Source organism: Poecile atricapillus, chromosome 3 (assembly GCF_030490865.1).
Source record: "Poecile atricapillus isolate bPoeAtr1 chromosome 3, bPoeAtr1.hap1, whole genome shotgun sequence".
NCBI classification, from domain to species: domain Eukaryota; kingdom Metazoa; phylum Chordata; class Aves; order Passeriformes; family Paridae; genus Poecile; species Poecile atricapillus.
In genome coordinates, this window is record NC_081251.1 from 95,767,642 (window position 1) to 95,774,440 (window position 6,799).

Genomic DNA, 6,799 nt, shown 5'->3' on the forward strand with positions numbered 1-6,799 from the left:
GGGGTTGTGGGAATGTCCTGGGAGAGTCTGTGGATTGTTTGTGTGTGTGTCACCCACTGGCAACTTTACATTTATGTCAACCTGCAAAGTATTTCTGGGGTTACTCCTTGCTGATTGACCAGTTTTTATCTCTGCCTGTAGAGGTTTGTAAGAAATCTTGCGTTTTTGTATGAATGAAGTAAGAATTGAAGCATGTCTCTGAAAGTGCTGGAAGAGGCATCAGACCAAGGACTAAAAGAATGGCCTGTGCCCAAAAAGAAGCATGCTGCTGCCAGGTTGCTGTTCCCAAAAGTAAAACTGAGAAATGAGGTTTTTTCGTTGCAACTGTGCTGGCAAGACCACAGAATAGATGACTCCTTGGTGAAAGATCCTAACAGGAGGCATGTGGCATTCTTTTACATGACAACTGAACAATAGAACAAGCAGTTCCTCACCTTCCCTGCCTTTTTCTTTTTTCTCCACCTCTTTCTTTTCCTTCCTCACTATTTTTTTTTCTTTTTTCTTTTTTCTTTTTTTTTTTTTTTTTTTAATTTTTTATTTTTACTCATTTCTATATTCCTCTCTCCCCTTACCAGGAAAATCACTGAACAGTAAATTTTGATGTTTTTTATGGCATGGTGTTTTCCTCTCATTCCAGGGCATATGTAAGATGCTTGAGTGTACCACTGAGCCACTGTCACATGCCAAAATCTCTTCTGCATTTCATCAAAAGCATCTTAAACTAGATTTCTTATCAGAAATATGCAAATATTTTTAAAATATTTAGAAACTTAGCCGTTGTGTATGTGTTTCTCTGATAAATTTTAGATCTGAAGGTTTTTTCCTATTGTAGATTTTGGATAGCTGGTCTTAGTCTACAATACTCCTAGGGGCAAATTTCTTGATCTTATATAATATATGTATATATATTGATATATCTTACTGCTGTGGTCTAATCCCAGCCAGCAACTAAGTACCATGCAGCCACTTGGTCACTCTTCTGCCCCCAGTGGGATGGGGAGGAGAATCAGGGGGAAAAAAGGTAAAACTAATGGGTTGAGGTTAGAACAGCCTAATGATTGAAATTAAGTAAAACATAATAATAATAATAATGATAATGATAATAATAATAATGACGATTATAATAATAATAATGACGATTATAATAATAATGATAATAATGATAATAATGATGATAATAATAGTAGTAGTAGTAATAATAATAATAATATTAATATTAATAATAATAATAATAATAATAATAATAATAAAGTAAAGGAGATAAAGAAAGTAATAAAACTCAAGAGAGAAAAGTGAGGCACAACCCGGTTGCTTGCCACCCCCTGACTGATGCCCAGCCTATCCCCAAACAGTAATCAATGGCTCCTGGCCAACTCACTCCAGTTTATATACTGGGACTGCCTCACAGATGAGTAGACTGCTTAAAGAATTGCCATCAAAAATATTGGCAAAACGCAAGTTCTAATATGAATTTATGAATCAATGGCAAGACTCACTCTATTACTTACTACATAGCGGAAGGACACACAAGAAAATTGAATTAGAATCAATTTTGAATGATTACACGATTTGGAAGGATTGGGGATGCAAGAAGGAAAGGGTGCAAAGAATATGGGTACAAAAAGATAAGGGTGAAAAAGGGTCTTAATCACCAGTGAACTTAATCAGCACTTAATCACCAGTGAACTTAACATTTAAAAAAACAATTCTATAGGATTTGCTACAATTATAACCACGACTTCAGTATAGATTCACAGTAACAGCACTTGTACCATAATCAATTCTTAGGCAGAGAGGTGTGTCAACATCTATATAAAGATAAAGGCACCTATCCAAAACTCCTCTGGGGTTCAGGGAATACTTACATCCTTGGTGTTTCTCACCAGGCATGAGCTGCACTTGGAGGAGTTTCTGTGTGGCAGGGGTATCCTCGTTGTCAATGGTCCTTTGAGTGTGACAGGCTTGAGGGCTCCCAGGTTCTGAGAGGTGTTCCAGTCAGGGGGAGGTGCTGGCACATCCGGCTGCAATCCAGGAGAGCTCCACGGGCCTCATTTGGGACTGCTCCTAATAAGATCGCAAGATGATTATTATCAGTCATCAGTAATTTTCTGTCCTGACCATATCCCAAGTTGGGAACTACTGGAAATTATGGTCCTGTTTTACTTGGACTGTGATTTGGGTAGGGAATGTCCCAGGGCTGTCAGGGGATTATTGATCATCCTTCGTTCACCACCTTGGTCAGGCGTGATGTTCCTGTTATGCTCAGGGTTGTTTCCTGCACTACCTGCATCCTCCAGGAGCTCCGTGTAATGGGCAGGGAGGCCTTGCTGCCCAGCTGGTCTGGTAAAGGGGTACTTCAGTGCTCAAACCCTTCAGTCAAGGTCTGCCAGGGGCTCCTGCAGTGCAGGCATGGGGAGAAAGATGCACCACCACAGCATGATGTTCCCTGGAATGGGATATCCCCTTGGCTAGTTTGGTTCACTGGCAGAGCATGGGAAACTGAAAACTCCTTGATTTAGACTATTTCTACAAGTATTTTAGGCACTACTTTTTAGCATTACTCAGCAATAACTAAATCATCAGTGTGTTAGCAGCATTATCCATGTCCTAAATCCAAAACACAGCACTGCATCAGCTACTGAGAAGAAAATTAACTCTATCCCAGAGGAAACCAGGACACATATATTAGGCTTAATACGTAGTCAAACTACTGGCAAACAGGACTTCAAAATTAAATCAAGATTGTTTAGAATAGGATGTGCAGAGCTGCACTCTGTAAAGAAATTAAACTGTATGTTGACTCTGTCCTTCTGTAGCAATGACCGGAGGAAACCCCCACCTTCAGCTTTCTGATACCCACAGGGCTGCTGTCCCTCCCACCCTGTATCAGGCAGTTAAATAGTTTTAGACTGTGTGGTCATATAGAGCTTAGTTTCAGAATTAAGTGCATTTAATTTCTGCATATTACTTGCACAACCTTGTTGGAAAATCCTTCAACAGGGTCAGGTAAAACAATAAAATCTGAATTTTAGAATTTGGTGACTCTGGAAGTTAATAACTTTGGGATTACAAGCAACAGGCTCTAGCACTAAAAGGTGCATTGTAAAAACAATTATAGTTTATTTTCAAATTGTGCTGTAATCTTGACATTAATGAAGAAAAAGAGGAGTGAATTTTGAACACCTGCACACTTTTCCCTTGGTTTTTGATTATGTGAAATGGTGTTAGCATTTCAGGATAAAAATACACAGTGTTCAGGCCAGCTCTGAAGGATGTTAGCACATTTAAAGATAAGATATTTGTCAAGAGAAAAGAATAAAAGAGGAAACACCACCAGCAAAGTGGCCATATGTTCTCAATAACAGTACAGCTCCAAAAGGAGCTGCAGCTGTTTTAAGTGTATCTGCTTTACACTGACTCTAACAGTAACTGGCATTCAGTGCAAGTGAACTACCTAAGAGGGTAATTGTACTTTAATATGAAAAATGTAACAATATAATAACAGGCTGGAGTTTGAAGCAACCATTGGATTTTTCAGCTAACAGTCTCCCTAAATGTAGCTTTATATAGTTCTGTTTCTGCCAATAGTAAAGAGGGTATTAAAGATTGAAACACCGAAGCTTTCGTAAAAAACATCCTCTTTGGTCTCTTCATTTTCTAAACTATAGCAAACTAATTCTTTATTTGTATAATCTGAAGCTTTACAGAGTTTCATCCAAACCACAGTGACACTCTTAAGATCTGGAATAATTATCCTGTTGAGCTCACTACAAGTACAAATGAGAACTGCAAACCTATTCAGCTTGCTGCTGTCCTGGCATGCTGAGTCTGGTTTCCAATTTTTCTCTTTATTAGCTTGGGCAGACAAGCTGGTAGTAATTAAATGTGAGATCAGTTATATAATGCATTTCTGGGTATTCAAAAGGGCTGAAAAAATCTATTATTGATTATGTGGATCAAAGTCAATAGGTGCCAGACACCTTTCATGTCTGTGAGCTTTACATTAGGCTTTTGGCAATGCCTTTGAGAAACCTACACCTCCATTTGGAGCTACTTTTAGGTTAACCAGTACCAGAAGAGGACTCTTGAAAAGCAGCAGTCCATTTGCTTGCAAGTCATACCTTTATTCAACCACTTTCCTCAAACTGAAATGACAAATGCTTGGATGGAACACTAACTAGAGAAATATCGGATAATTTCATCCTACAATTATAGATTAGATGAAATGAAACCCAAACTAAGGTTATAAACAGGCACTTCTTTCTTCACCTTGTCTTAATTTTGTTGTTTCTGAATTATGTGAAATTATCTAGATATACAGGTAATTTTTTTTTTTGTGAGGAAAACTTTTGGGTCCACTAAATCTGCTTGGCCTCTAAAACTCATTTATAGCTGTCAGAGAAACTTCTGCAGCTAGATAAGAGAAAAAAATCTGTTCATGGTACTTCCTCAGCTGAAGGAAGTGACCAGAGAGACAATCAAACCTTATCATGTGCCTTGGAGCACATGTTAGTGTTCTTGGAGAAATTTTCTAGAAACAGTGAAACATTTCTGAATACAGAAGTACTGGAATACAGAACACTGATTACAGAAATTTAACTGTGGTACTATTTTTCTCAGTCTTCCTTACCTGACGAGAAGACACTTTAAAAATTAAGGACTATGGAGGACATTTTTTAGGTTTAGTACAGCTGATCTGAGGATGCCAAACATTTCAAGCAAAAGTTTCATACCTCTGAAATCACCATCAAAATTTCTCTTAATGATGTGATTTGTAATTTCTCTTTCTTTTTCTTTGCCTCCTTTGGGCTCAATTCTCTGTGAATATAGCTTTTCTCTAGTCTCTCAGCCTTCTTTGGGCTGAATTCTTCTGGGATCCTCCCTCGTGGGGAGTTCCACTTATCTCAGTCTTTATGATCCGAAGAAAACTCTCGAGCTCGTTAGAATCTTGTTTCTTGTGTTTATTGAAGGATCCTTACAAAACTTAACAGGTCTCTCTAGGCTGGTTACAAGGTTAATCTTTGCAATCTGGTACATTTCTTTCTTCTGATGGTACAAACAAGGCCTTGTGGCACACTTCGTGTCTAATACACAAAATGGCCCCAAACTACGCAGTTCTTTTATCTTTATACCTATTTTTACCCAATTAACAATAGACACGTATATTATTTTTTTTAATGACCCAATGACCCATCACCTCTGTGATGCACTGCGGCATTTTCTATCCAATCACTTACTATTACCCAAAAACCTCCAGGAGAAGAACATGAAGAAGAAAGAAGAAGGGACAAGGGCCAACACCCTAAATCCTCCATCTTGTCTCCTGTTCTCTAAACTAACTTTTTCACCCAGTGATTTAAGAAACTTTCTAATCTACACACCTACACTTTTAGCTTTTTCTATCTAACTTTAACATTTGTTTTCATGTATCACCATGAAAACATGCTCATGAATTTCATATTATATTATATATATATATATATATATATATATATTTCTTGAATCTTAGAACTAAAAATTAAAAACAAGGGCACACAGTCTGTATTTCAGACTCCAACATGATTGACCATAAACCCTGTGTCTACCCTTCTTAACCCCTTACTTAGAAGAGACCTTCAATACAGGAAACACAAAGACATTGGTGTTTGAGAAGTACTGTTCCATGATCTACTACTGTCTATAGGGCTTTAGAAATGGAAGATGCATGATGATGATGATGATGATTATCATCATCATTAGGGATGTTATATTGGGTGCTCAAGACTCATTTGAGTGGGGAGAAGATGGAGTTGAAATCCATCGGAATTAATAAACAATGTGGATTTTTTTCAAAGTTGTTTGCTGTTTAAGTATTCTCTGAGGGGTGGGACAACAAAGAAATCTTCCAGCACCTGTCTGTGCTATTCTTGCCCTCTGGATAAAATGAGGCTTTTCATCTCTCTGAGTATCAATATTCTGTCAGGGTAGAAACTACAGGTATTCTTCAAACTTACTTTTTATTTTTTGAATCTTCAACTCCTTCCAGGAGGGGATGGTAATGTAAATGTGTAGGCACCTGTTTGATCTGGAAGGTAGCCTGGGTAACTGGTGAGAGCTGAATCATGTTTCCAGTGCTTCTGGATATAGCCAGCCTAAAAATATGTCCTCTCTTTGCAAAACCTGAGTTTGCGTGAAGAAATGTGAAAGATCTTGCAATAGAAAACAAATTCTGTTGTCAAACAACACTAAACTAGGGTTTTTTTGTCTCCTTTCTAATGACCAATACTCCTTAATATGTTTTCATAGTTCTATCTTCAAAGTGCAGCACCCCAGCCATTTGTAGTTGGGTTTGGTTTGTAGCAAAGAACCTCAATGCTCACCTTTGTATTGCACATAGAGGTGTCTTTCTACAGCTTAGTCCAAGCCAGCCAAACTTATTTGAAAATCATGCCAAAGAGACAATGGGTTTTTGCTGTTGTTGACTGGTTTAGCTTATGTATTTCCCTGATTAATGTCAAGATATTATCCTTTGAACCAAAGAGGTAGAAGTTCAGCTGAGAATATGTGCTTCTCTCTGGAGCACGGGTGGCATGTCTGTTTTAATCAAGGATAAAGCCCAGAACATATGTGGTCTTTTAAAAAGGTTAAGAGATTACTGATGCCTGCATTTTTTTTTCTTTTTGCTTGAGGTATTTTCCCTGACAATTAAAAAAGAAATTTGGAGACTATTTCTGTTTCTATTTAGATGGGAAATAATTTGCTACCTCCTATTGATCAACTCTGACTAAACTTAGGGACTTTATGTCACTGGATTTACCAA